Source organism: Macaca fascicularis, chromosome 11, assembly GCF_037993035.2.
Source record: "Macaca fascicularis isolate 582-1 chromosome 11, T2T-MFA8v1.1".
Lineage (NCBI taxonomy): Eukaryota > Metazoa > Chordata > Mammalia > Primates > Cercopithecidae > Macaca > Macaca fascicularis.
This window is the reverse complement of record NC_088385.1, coordinates 65,368,985-65,383,210: the sequence shown is the minus strand read 5'-3', so window position 1 is coordinate 65,383,210 and position 14,226 is coordinate 65,368,985. Positions and strand designations below refer to the sequence as shown.

Sequence of the window (14,226 nt, the reverse complement as noted above, 5' to 3'; positions counted from 1 at the left end):
TCTGGATAGGTCATGGCTCCCAGGATGGGCCCAGAAACAGGAGGGCAGTAAAGAGAACACCACATAGACCCATGAGTGCATTTATAATGTGTTTAATGGACTTAAATGACATGCCATAAACATTCATCCTGGAGTTGTCAATAATCAAACCAATGAGGGTAGGAATCTCATTTGAAAATAACACACTGACTTAGAGGAGATCTGTGGTCAACGTCCAGCACCTCTGTTGACCTATGTGAGCTTAGGTTAGTTACATACTCTATAAAATTATCTGTGATAATACCCACCCCACAGGACTTCTTTAGGTATTAAGTGAATTAATATATGTGAAAGGGCTTCATATGCCATGATATGAACGGTGGTTACTATCACTGCTACTTAGAAATGGTGTAACAGCAGCTTGATTGGGTTGGTGACATGACAGAATAGAGCTGTTTTACCCAGCTCCAAGCCTTTCACTGAAAAATAACCCAAACAATTAGGATGGCTGGTAAAAAATGATAGGAGTAGAAAAGTTTTAAAGTAAGAACGAATCAGATATTTCTTTGTAAATATTTTAATAGACATGAAATGTCTGAGGATTAAATGTAATGTTTGAGCTCTGTGATTTTCAGATTGCATAGAGGCTAGGTTTCCAGAATGGCAATGGGCTTTACTTTTTTCTTTTAAATTGACTTTTGAGTAAATCTGTACTCCTAAAAGCCTATCGCCCTACATTAAGCCACCAGGTTAAGCACAAAAGATCCTCAAGGATTTTTTTTTTTTTTTTTTTTTTTGGCTTATGACTTCCTATTTTAGACTTTCTCACCTCCACTGAAACCTTTGGAACACACAAATGAGAGATCACAAGACAATAACTTAGGCCCCTGTGTAATTATAACTCCAAATATAAACAGCATTTGTTCCATTACTGTAAGTGAAAAAATTTTTATGGAGATCCTAAATGATGATTACCTTTTAAATGACTTTTCTTAAATGTGTGAAATAAACAGGGTATGATGGATTGGAAAGAAATCATTTGACTCATCTGAAAAATTCAATCTGTCCATCACTCCACCTTTTAATATTTCTCCAAGGATGTAAATTTTTCTTCAGTGCTTAGCAAAGTGCCTAACACATAGTGTGTAATTAATAAAAGTTCAATGAAAGGAAGAGAGGAAGAGGGAGAGAGAATGAGGGAGGAAAGAGGGAAAGAAGAAACTGAGGAAGAAAAGAAAGTAGTAAGGAAAGAAATTAAGAGGAATGAGGGAGAGAGAAAAGAAGAAAATTAAGAAAAAAATAGGAGAGAAGGAAAGAGAGAAGGAGGAAGAGAGAAGAAAGGGGAAGAAGGGACTTAATGAGGGAAAGGAGGTGGAAAGAATGGAAGGAGACAGAGAGGAGAAAGGAAGAAGGGAAGAAAATCATTTAAAAGGAAGTAAGAGATGGAAAAAAGGGAAACATGAAGGAAGACAAAGGAAAGAAAGAAGAAAAGAGGAGAGGGGGAAAACTCCTGTCGCGTAGAATGCTAAAAAAAATGCAAACTTAAGTTATCCATCATGAAAGTTAATTTAAACTCAAGCATAAAATGACCTGGCACAACAAGAATTATTCTTCCACTGAGGTCAACCTAAAATATCCTAGAACAAAGCAGGACATTTAGACTGATCTTTTTCAGTCAGTCATTTGACATACTTGTATATGTGAATGCAACAAACACATCTCACAGTTATTCCATCCTGAGGCTCACTCAATTTCTCTCTCCCACTCCTAACTCCTTCTTTGCCCTACCTCTCACTCCATAACAGGTCTACCCAATGCCTGAGGCTTACTCCATTCTGAGGCCTCATCTTGTCTTTGGGCCTCAGGTAAATGTTGAGTGAGATGGTCAATTGGGGTTAGAATGTCAATTGACCTCAATATTTAGTAGTTTAAAATTTTAAATATTAAAGAGTATCTAAAAAATACTATATCAAACTGTTCTGACATCAAAATGTGTACCCTTCAAAATGGTAGCATTAAACGGGCTATGTCCAATTGTCATGTACCTGTTATTGAGGGGCTCTTGCTTTCTACTGGGTTCATGTTTTCATCATCAATGACCAATAAGGACAATGACCAACATTAGTGATGTTTTCATCATCAATGAACAACAAACATGATCAAAGAAGACAAGAAATTTAATCTTGCACCTGGTTTGGGGGAGGTCCTGGCAATTTTTAATTAGCTTCCTATTGATCAGCAATTCTAAACTGGTACCAATTTAATCAGGCCTTTGGTTTACAGAAGTATCATCTACTTTAGTACATCGGAACAATTGAGGGTGATTTTGTTTTGGTGGTTGTTTCTTTATCATAGAATAAAGAATGCACTATTCCCTTTTTTGGGCCCTTACTCCACACAAATGCACCTTCATTTGAAGTCGTGAAAAGAAAGCATTGGCTTTACGATAGAAGACCTGCTATGATACCTAATTGATGAAGTTACACACCGTTCCCCACCCTTGTATCTCTCGATCCTTCTCTCCTCTGGGCCTCATTTGTTGGTTGTGTGATTGCATCCTGTCTTCCATAATTTCCAGATTCCCTTCCCTATCTTCTTTTCACCACTCAGTGTATCACCAGGTCATCAGTTCTTTGCTAATCTCCTCTGATGCATATTGACATGCCCTTCCCTTCATCTTTTCAAATATATCTTTTTTATTTTTGCGGGGGAGAGAATCACATTCGTTGTCCAGGCTAGACTGCAGTGTCTGGAATTACAGGAATCAGCCACACTCACCTATTTTTACTATTATTATTATTGTTATTGTTGTTATTTGAGAGATGGGGTCTCACTATGCTGTCCAAGATGGTCTCAAACTCCTGGTCTCAAGTGATCCTCCAGCCTCAGTCTCCTGAGTCACTAGGATTAGAGGCATGAGCCACAGCACTTGCCTCCATCTTCTCATGTTCTTTGTTCACCTCTTTAGCCCTCTTCCCATACCTAAGAGCATAAGCCTCCTAAGGTTTAAGTTTCCATTTCTTTCAAATATTTTTGATATTTTCCTGAACTTTCAGAAAAACTACTCACTGTCTCTTCTGCCCCGGGTTTATTCTAATTTTTACTTCCATTTTAGCTTTCATTTATTCAACAAAATGATTCCTACTATGTGCGGAATTCTGCCTATACAATTTTCATACCAACTATATCAACAACAGATTCCTATGCATCATCCATATCTAAACTTGCCATTTCTTGATTCTTGACATACATTTCCTGGGTACAAGGTAAAAGTTACGGGAAGAAAGCCCTTCTCACAGTTACAACAGATATTTCCAGTCCCTGGAACATAGCTCTGTTCATGTAACAAGTATGTCAGGAATGTGTGAAGCTAACACTGTGCATGCAGTGTTCCCTCTTGCTGCTGAAAGAATGGGAAATTTGGGGGAGCTGAGCGAGGAAATTCATCCTGAAATGACTGGCACAACTCCACAAATTCTTTCAGAACAACCATACCTCTATCATAGAATATAACCCTGCTTGAGCTTCAAAGGCCAAAACAATGACAAAAATAATTGATATAATACCTTCATTTCATTAAAAATTACCTAAATCTGTGATTGCTAGATTGCTTTTCCAATTTCAGTCATGTAGCTCCTGTGAGCATAGCGGAGGACAGTTTTTAATAAAAGGCTTAAGAGAATAGGAAAGAAGGAAAACAATCCGAGCAAGAGAAACAGTTAAGGATTATGAAATCTGGTTTTACAGTTTATGCTGACCGATCTTTATTTTGGATTGTGCTGCATTGACTTGTATAATAGATGTAGTTTATGATCATCTCCATTTAGGAGATTTTTATTCTCTCTTTAAGAGTGTGAGGCAGCTAAGCTCATTGCTTTTGCAGTTCAAGAAGAGGAAGGTTTAGGTCAGATCTCCCCCTCAAAATAACTCTGAAATTAAAAAAATAGAAAACCTAAAACATAAAAACTTACCTCACCAAAAGGACAATTTGGGGTGCATGCAGGAACAGTTTGTATTTTTGCTGATTTCAGGAAAAAAAAATCATTTAGAGGGTGACTGTGAAGTGCAGTAGTGAACCAGCAGCTTAGTTAACTTGCTGGCTGGAGTGCACGCCTGCTCTTGCTGCAGCTTTTATCCTTCGCATCCCTCATCCCCAGGCCCAGAACGCCAGGCCAGATCATTTGCGGAAGTGCGCCACTGCCATCTACAGGAGCTGTTGACTCACATGCAATATCCTGGGTCAGGTCACACCACTCTGTACAACTTGTTTTGTGTGCTATCTTTACTAGAAGGCTATAGTTAATTTTTCATTAAGAGTAATCACTCTGTGAAGAGCCTAGGTCATTGTTCAATTAGTATCAGCAATTAATGGACTAAATAACCTTAAGGGGTATATTTCCTTGTTGTAGGCAAGCTGTTTTTAAATCCAGTGGGTTTGCTTTTAAATAAATAAATCAGTAATTCATCTACTGTATTGTTCACTGTCAATGCACAATCATACAAGCAAAGCCCTCATCTAGGAGCAGAATATTTCCCTTGCCCTTAGTTTCTAAAATATTTTCCAAATAAAGAGTTCATTTTTTTTTTCAAAAACATATAAAGTCAAGTGAATAGGATTCCTCTTTTTAAAAGAAAAGCGCACTAGTATGTTTAATATTTGAAATACGATTAGAGGTTCCTGTCTCTACAGCACACAGCTTACCTCAAGGAAGTTTACATAGAGCGACTCCCCAGATGATGGTTTTGGGTTTATTCAGCAGGTGATGCCCCATGCGGAGAACAATACTGAGTTATTCTAGAAAACCAGCCTCCTACAAATGTATTTCCAGTGTTTATTTATAATGGAGCTCCCTTAGGCATAGGATAAATTTTTCATATGAGACCAAAGATGACCAATAAACACAGAAAAGTTCAGTATCAAATCAAACAATAACTCTCATGCTGGTTTAAATGGTATTGTCTCTGCTTCGATAGTAAGTCTGCATGTGTGGTTTGACAAATCTCAGACAACAGTATGCTTAACCATCCCAGATCTTCTCCTTTTTTCTCTGCACTAACAAACACTCTGAAGACAATGATTTTAAAGCATTTCAGAAGCACACTTAAAAGGACAAGGAAGGCACAGAAAATGTGAGATTTCTTTCCCTGATTTCCGGTTGATCGACCGCAATAGCACTGCTGACTTACTGAAAATGATATGAAAATCAAAAGGATAATTAGAGCTTATTTCTACTTGAAGCAACAGCCTAAATTTTCATTGAATTTACACAAATTGGAGAAAAATCAGACTTGGCATTATCTCATCCTGAAATTTCTTGCTCATACCATAAGGGTCCATCTTCTTAGCTGGGGCTGGGGAAGTGAAAGAAGGGCTGTGACGTCATGTAGGTTTATTGCTGCTGCATTCTACCATTGTTTTTCTTCCCTTTGTTTCATCTTTCTTATGTTTAAATTTATTTTATTTTGTCCTATTATTTTCATCTATGAGAGGAACTCTAAATCCTTTTTAGCATGAAGTGAGAATAAAAATCAATAGGTATATAAATTTTGTTCCTGCAGTTTATGATCATCCTTACACTTCTCATTCTTAACCTCTCTCTAGAATCCTATGGATCTGTCCAAATGAACAAAACCAATGTTGTCAATTATGAGTCCAGGCACTGGCTGTGATTGCCCCTGTGAACCTCAATATGCAGTTTCCCTGCCAAGGTGGAAGGCTGTGTGTGTAGCCAGCTCGCCACAATCCCTGCACAAGGAGCTTTACGAAGACCATCAGAAGCACAGATTCTTCATCTGTATATTACTTCCCTGGGGCTACCATAGCCAATTACCACATACCCAGTGACTTATAACAATAGAAATTTATTCTGTCACAGTTCTGGAAGCCAGAAGTCTAAAACAAAGGTGTTCTCAGGGTCATGCTCTCTCTAAAGCCTCTGGGAGAGGATGCTTCCTGGCCGCCTCTAGCTTCTGGCATTGCCCGCAATTCTTGGCATTCCTTAACCTGCAAATGCGTCACTCCCGTCTCTGCCTTCAGCATCACGTGGCCTTCTCTTCTATGTCTCTGTCTTCACGTGATGTTTTCTCTCTGTGTCTGTCTCCCACTACCTTCTTCTTAGAAGGACATTTATCCTTGGATTAGGGTCCACCCTAATGCAGTATGACCTCATCTTAACTGGATTACACCTACAAAGACCCTACTTCCAAATAAGGTCACATTCTGAGGTATCAGGTAGGCATGAATTTTGGGGGAACTCTACTCACCTGGACTAATAGTACCTATCTTAGCTATGGTGACACATACATAGTACTCTGAGTGCCACATACTGAGCATGAATGTAATGGTAGCTCTTATTAAAAACAAACTATACTTTGACTTCTCATAACTTTCTCCACAGTAATGATTTTTCCATCAGGAGTACAAACTCAAAGTGTCTTTTGTTGTTGTTTTTATTTTCGTGCATTTCTTTTTAAAGAAATCTCTTTGGTTTATTTTGGATATTTTGTTTTGTTTTTATTTATTTTCCAAAACAAAAAGGAACAAGGTGTTGTGTTTACGTATACTAAGCAGGATTTTCTTTGTGGAAGACAGGGAGCTTCATTACGTGCTTTGATACTCCCAGTGGAAAGGTGGGTGGGGTGGATGTGCAATACAGAGAGGTTAGGTCACCAGATGCTTGCTAGATGCTAGAAGCATCTCCTTTGGGACTTAGCAGTTCTTAAGTCTGAATGGCTTGGGCCCTTCTCGGAATTCCATCCACATGCACTTTCTTCTCACTTGCTTTCCTTTTGCTTCTGGGCATCATGGGCAGTACCCTTTTATTCTCCCTCCCAATCCATTAATCCAGAGAAGCTTGCAAAAGCCTAAAGCATAAGATGCAGCAAAGCTAACATGAAAAGACATGTCAGATACAATTCGGAGCAACACCAAGTAATTATTAGACTCCAGCAGATTCAAAACAGAACCTCCACTGAGAGAGAGAAATAAAAGATTATTCTATCCATTTGATGTTCTTGTTAACCTAATAGCCTTTCTTACCATCACTCATGCTCCAGAGAATTTTGGCGTGGAATGAATCTTGGATGTTACACTCTCGCCTCATTTAAAGAGAACCAGGTCTAGCTTTACTATGGTTTACAAACAATTATAGTTTTAAACTATTTTAAAGTCTGTGTTTTCCACCATTAGGTGTTTACAGAATTTCCTTGGCCGGGATAAAGTCCCACTGCGTTCAATACAGACCAATCTGTGTCCATTCTCACATCCTGGAAGCCATTTCAGAGCATGTAGATGGCATGTGTGTGCTGGTATGTGTTGCCAGTGTGTCTACTAGATGCACAGGCCATGTAGAAGACATCTGTAAACACAGACTCTGTTCCCACCACATTCTTGCTCTCTGAGTCAGCAGCACACATATGGCAGGAAAAACTGGAACATTCTTCTTTTAGGGGGTAAATTTGGAACCAAGAGTTGATGTTTCTCCATCTGTGTGGCAGTGGAACACATTTAAAATAAATACAAGCTCTTGTAATCTAAGCCAGAACCAGGGAGGAACAGGATAATGCTGAGACTTATATCTAAGAAGTGGTAAAAATCAGAGTTCTGTTAAGAACAGAAATAGTCTTTCTTCATATGAGAGAGGGCCATGTGTCTCTAACAGAAAGTAGTCCTCACTTCAGCTAGAGGCACCACCTTGTAAATAAACCAGCATGAATCAGCCTCTTGCCCCTGGCTGATAAGAAGAACAGGAAACAATTGGAATATTTCACCCTGAAGTTAAAGTAGCTTCTGCCTCAGGTCCCTGCACCTGTTTAGAGTCTCATGAGGGCTGTGAGGTCCTAGGAAGTATGAAGCGTTCTAGGTGGTGAGGAGAAGCCAGGTGGCAATCAGAGAACATTTTGATGTAAACATATCTGGTAAATTGCTTTAAAAAGATCTAAAGAATTGCTGGGCCACCAAGACTCTAGTAATTAATTGTGAATTATTTTATCATTCAATTGTTTACCTAATTTTTAATTCATAATTTTGTCTTTTTTTCTAGAACAAAGAGAGAGCCTCAAAACTATATATACTCCAGACCACACAAAAGCTGGACATGCCCTTGGCTCTCACTAAGGGAGCCAGAGCCCCACCCCTCTTTCTGGAAATAGCACCTATTTAGGAGAGACAAACAACTATGACCGGATGTAGGCAAGCCAGTGGACTATCTCCTACTGTTGGATACAGTTGAGTTTCCCAGGTGAGGATTTGAAGTATCTGACTGCAGGCCATATAAAAAGATATGTGTAAAGGAGGTGGTGATCGAGGAGAGAGGACATTCACCCGGTAGACTCTTCTTGCAAAGCCTTAAAACTATAGGCCCACTCCCTGCATGGACCAAGAATTGAGTAAAACTATTCCTTTCACACTCATTAGAGCTCTAAATAATCCTTCATGAAGAAGCTGTGAGGGTTCCCCATAGTACTTGTGGCCAAGGCAGGAGGTCCTCAGAAAGGGATGGTCATGAATCCTAAACTAGTGTGGGGATTCAGGGAATGTGGGGCTAGGAATAAATGAAAAATTAATTCCTAAACAGATTTATAAGTAGTTTTTGGTCACAACAAGAGCCTTTCATGGCTCTTGTAGCTAAGAAAATACCCAAGAAAGAGAAACACAAAGAATTAATTCCCGATCCTCCATCCTCCCAAATATTAACAATAAACACTTCTTTTGAGATTAAAAATAGGGGCTCTGCCACACCCACATTGCATTTATATGATTGGAGGACATCCCCTGCTGGTTTCACACCAAGGAAAATGACTGCAAAAAACACCTAAATTTTCAATTACAACCCAGGTGGTGATGATGAGGAGCTCTTGCAGGAGACGAAATGCGTGAGCTTTGCTCGGAAACATGCCTGTAAAGATTGGGACTGCTTATTGTCAAAGTAAATTTCTTCTAACAGTGGGCCTTTATAAATGTATATGCCAGTTCTCTAGGCGTATGGTAGTATCTAAAGGCAGGGATGTGGATTACATTGGGCGCCCAAACATTTTGATGAGAAAAAAAGTTACATTATTTAAAGCTTTTGGACCTTTCAGGGAAAAGAAGTTGTATAATGATGCTAAAGACTCAGTCTGGAAAGAGAGAGGAAGGAGGCAAGGGATACCCTTAGAGAACCAGACAGATGAATTGGGAGGTCAAAGAACTTAGAAAATGTGTTATATTATTAGATGATGGCAATGACCTTTGTTTATTCATCTACCTATGTCCTATAAAACTTATTACAATGTTCTACACATAGAAACTTAGTCAACATTTGTTGAATGAATAAATGAAGTTTAACAAATCAGGCGTAACCATACAATAGTAGGTACCAATGAATTAGGCCAGTAGTTTTTAGAATAAGCTGGAGAGCTTTTTAAAAAGATGATGTCCCAACCACACCAATTAAATCCGGGATTTTGGGGTTTAGGACACAGATATATGTATTTTTCAAAGTTCTTTAGGTGATTCTGCTATATAGAGAGCAGTGAAAACTACTAAATTGGGTGCTAAGCCAAGGTGCCTTCTAAGATCAAGATGCTGTGGCCTCTAAAACACTGTCAGGCTCTTTGGTTAATGTGCCAGTACCAAGTATAAAACTCCTTTGACTGTAGTCAGGATCAGCTATATAATTTGTGGCCTCAGTGCAAATAAAAATGCAAGACTCCTTATTCAAAAAGTATTAAAAATTTAAAATTATTAAGAATTTCAATATAGCAACAGCAAAGCACTAAATCAAGTGTAGGATCCTTATAAGCATGGGTTTTTTATGACTGAGCTGGACCCACACACAAAGCCAGCCCTGTCTATAGCACCCAGTCCTAGGAAGTCCCTACCTCATAATCTCTATTTGCATCACTACTACAACTGTTTATGTTTTATCAGAGAGATCACTCTTGGACACTCTTTTCTGCTCCATGAAATTTTAAGAAATAAAAGATATTGAAGATAATCTGGCAGATTTGTAAAATAATCTGGAAGATTTGATTCAATACACACCAATATGTGTCCATTCTCACATCCTGGAAGCCATTTCAGAGTACTTGTATCCAAGGGATGAATTTCTTTGAAATTGCCTCCGTTACAGTAAAAATAAGATGAATAACCTACTGATTTCGATTTCCCTGGACCTCATTTTCTTCATGTGTATATGAAGACAGAATTGTCCGCTGCATCCGATGGCTATGAGAATTGAGATGTGTGACACAGATGTGTTTTTCCAGGGTCCACCATGGTTGCTCCGAACCAATTTTAGGGTTAAATTTAGTATTTATTGGTTTCTACAAAATGTAGCCAAAGCCACAGTTCATTAATAAAGAAATAGACATTTTGCAGAAATTATATGGGGAGATGGGGAGAAAATGATTGTACTGTAGACCCACAGCAGAAACATCATCAAATTCCCATAAAGTATCTCTGTTGTTCCCTCAGAATTTCTCTCCTTTGGCAGCTACCTAATCTCACATTGTTTTCTTCCCTAAATTAATCTCCCTAAACATTTTCCTCATCCTTCTTTGATTATTTTGAAATATCAAGTTACCTCTTCAGTTTACAAATAAAATTCAGCAAAATAAAAGCTTGTTAGTCAACTGAGCCATGATCATCTACTGTGCCTCGAACATGTTCTGTGAGCATCTCACCCACCACACCCAATCCAAGAGGCATCTCAAAATATCCCCTCTCCTAGGAAGATGGTACAGATTTGGAAAAGTCTGCTGCCAGGAAAATAAGATTTCCTCCATATAATTATATAGGTAAAGTAACTGGTTTGCAGTAAATGTTAATTCCCTTCCTCCTCTCAGCTTTTTCATGGTTTCTGTCTGAACACTTCCAGTTATGAGAGAATTTCACTCACAAGGTAAATTCATTCTATTTATCAACAACTCTACTTATTGAAAAATGTCTTCTTATGTTGACTCAAAATCCACTTCCCTGTAACTTCTGTCTAATATATGCCATTCCCTCTAGGACAAGCTAGTACAAGCTTCATTCTTTTCCAAGATGACAGCTTCTTCCTTCACAGGTTTCTCCCAGTTATTCACTGCTCTTTCTGTGACAGACTTTGCAAATTCTGGACTGTACTGGTTTCCTTCTATTGAATAGGCTCCAACTTTTCTTTATACCGAACTAAATACAATATCCTAATGTGGTCTTTGATGTAGTCTAAACTGCCAAAGGATCATTTCTTCTCTAGTTCTGGACACACTCTGATTTAATCAAAGCATCTCAATTTTCTCAGCTCTTAGGGAAGCCCTCTCAGGAGGCTCTTTGGAATAGCACAAGGTAGAAGTGAAGCAATTGTGTGAAGCCTTGTGATTTCATACTAATAATTCTGAAGCTGGCCACCAAAAACCTCACGAGTCAGGGATGGAAGGATGGGTAGAACTCAGAGCAAAGTCATCAAGTAGCATTAATTGAAGTTTCAACATCCCAAGTGACAGGTTCCTTAATCTAGTTGAACCCAGGGAATAAATATTACTCAGTAACAGCTTGTCTGCTCTTACGTCTTCAGTGATTCAACAAATCAAATACTTAGTGTCTCTCAGGCACTGTGTTGACATGGTCCCATTCTCAAGCAAGTTAGAGCCTAATGAGAAAACAAACAACTGCAGTAAAGGCTATAAAAGAATATAATAAAGTCTAATAAGAAACAGGATAAAAGGAGGCACATACTTTAAGTGTGTATGGTCAAAAAAAGATGTTTTTGCGAAGATAATATTTAAGCTGACATCTGAAAGAAAAGGAAGATCTAGCCAGACATAGAGTAGATGAAGAGAGGTTACGGCAGCAAAGGGCATGCCAGCCGGGGTTGGGCGGGGGTGGGGGGAGTCAAAAGTCCCAAGGGAGAAAATGTTGGTGTGTTGAAAGCATGTCAGTGTGATGAAAGCTTAGTGAATCAGAGGGAAGAAGGCAGAAGATGGAGATGAAGATAGAAAGATGGGCAGGGACCAAATCACACAAGCCCTGGAGAGCCATGGGTCAAAGACTGAGTGTTATGGAGTATGTGCTACTAAAAGTGTTCAAAGAGCTTTAAGCAAGAGAGTAAAATGATCTGATTAAGGCTTTAAGAAGATAATCCTGGCTGCTTTGTAAAGGATAAATTGGAGGAAGGCAAGAAAGGATGTTGGAGACCAGTGTGGAGACTGTTGTACTTCAGGTGAAATTGATGGAGGATTGGATAGCAATGATAAGTAACAACACAGATAGAAAAGATCAGAAGATTTGAAATGTAGTCTGCTTATCACAGTCTTAACTGAAGTTCAACTCATCCAATCCAGGTATCTACATATACCTAAATATACCTAACAGTTCTTAAAATATGGCCCCTAGGCAGGCAGCATTGGCATCACCTGGGAACTGTTCAGAAATGCCAATCTCAGGCTCCACTCCACACAATGAGCCAGAAATTCTGGCGATGGATCCCAGAAATCTATGTTTTAACAAGCCCTCCAAGAGATTCTAATATGTACTAAAGTTTGAGAGCCACTGGCCTAGAGGAATTAATTGTGACTTTCTGAATACAACAAACATGCATGGAGAGTTACTGGGCCAATAGTACGTAATTAAAATACACTTGCTCTATTGTTAATAAAGCCTGGAATAATACAACAGACTTCAAATATTATTATAGTGCTCTGCAATCAAATTCTAGTTTCTACATTCTAGGAACTTATATGAAAACTTTGCCATTAAGGTCAAGAGAATCCTCTTCTGGGCCTGCTGGAACATTTTTTGTCCTTACATAGTCCCAGCTAGGCTTCTACTCTTGTGTTTTCCATGATGCTTTGTACAAGGATGGTTGCATCCTTGTATCTGATCTCAGGCTTTAAAGTCTGCTTATAAATTTGTTCAAATATGTCATCTTTATTATTTGGATTCCACAGAGATTCCTCCTTCCAATATACTTGGAGAAATATTGCTTGGCTGCTTTGTTAATCATGGGAATAATCTTTTTGGTTTGCTTTGCTGCTCTCTGTCTCATCCTAGAAAGAGAGAGAAGTTTGATTTATCACACTTAGTAGACAAAAGTCACTACCTGATGGTGTAAATTAAAAATAGCTGTCTCCTGCATGCAGTACAGTGGCACTTCCTCTGGCATGCCATTAAACATGCCCCTTGGAAGCACTGGTTTAAAGACATCACTATGATTGTATTTCACAACACTTTTGGGTACGCTACTTCATAGTGATTAGTATAGATTATTAATAATTACATATTTATAGTCTTATTCAAAGAGCAGTCACTTGAATTTAGACCTAAGAAAGGGAAAGACATTGTCCTGTCTAGCAGCCGGGAGTCAGGATAAAGTGATCATGTTCCCAGAGTGTGGACACCATGGTGAAAACATAAACAGATTTCCCAGTAAGAAATTCAGGTCTGGAATAGTGTCTGAAACACTAGTGGGTCCTGGAAAAATTAATTGTTCATTCAGCTTTAACAAGGAATGAAGTTCTGATACATGCTACAACACGGATATACCTTGGAAACATGATGCCAAGTGAAAGAAACCAGTTACAAAGGGGTAAATATAGTATGATTCCACTAATATGAGGTATCCAGAGTGGGCAAAGTCATAGAGACAGAAAGTAGCATAGAGGTTACCAGGGTCTTGGAGGAGAGGGAAATGGGGAGCTACTGTTTAATGGGTTCTGAGTTTCCGTTTGGAAAGATGAAACAGTTCTAGAACTGGATAATGGTGAAGGTTGTACAACATTTTGAGTGTACTTAATGTCACAGAAATGTACACTTTAAAATGGTTAAAATGTTATGTATGTTTTGGCACAATAAAAAATAAAATAAAATTGTTTAAAGAAGGCACTGAGTAAATAACTGTTTACTGATATCTCCACAGGGCTATTAAAATGATGAAACAATATATTAAATGACTGCAAATACTCATTGTCATATTATTGCATATTCTGAAATTATTATATTTACCCTCTTCATTGTCAGAAAACCTCAGAGTTGAACACAAGATATCTGTATTTAGAAAGCAGGCTTCGTCAGCAATAGAGTTATACAAATGTGACCACAAATATTACTCATTAGGTCTTGCAGCTCCTAGACCACATGCCTTCATCCTTGGTCTATCAAATATTCTAAATGACTAAATACACATATTTTACAAATTTACTTTAGACTATATGTTCATCTTAATTCATCATGGAAATAAAAATTGTACCATGAATCCCTTCCCTTTCTTTTTTTACACTAAACCCAAG

General features: G+C 38.4%; 1 long non-coding RNA gene across 7 annotated transcripts in view; it reads right to left on the bottom strand.

Moving 5' to 3' along the window:
* The window catches only part of LOC107126717 (uncharacterized), a 332,087-nt gene that overhangs the window by 299,419 nt on the left and 18,442 nt on the right, over positions 1 to 14,226 (bottom strand). For 2 of the 7 annotated variants that reach the window (XR_012419744.1, XR_012419747.1), the window contains exon 1: positions 3,951 to 4,086. The exons of the other annotated variants lie outside the window; for them this stretch is intronic. This is a non-coding gene — a long non-coding RNA (uncharacterized lncRNA). Of the gene's footprint in view, positions 1 to 3,950; positions 4,087 to 14,226 lie in introns of those variants that run through there. 7 annotated transcript variants of the gene reach the window in all.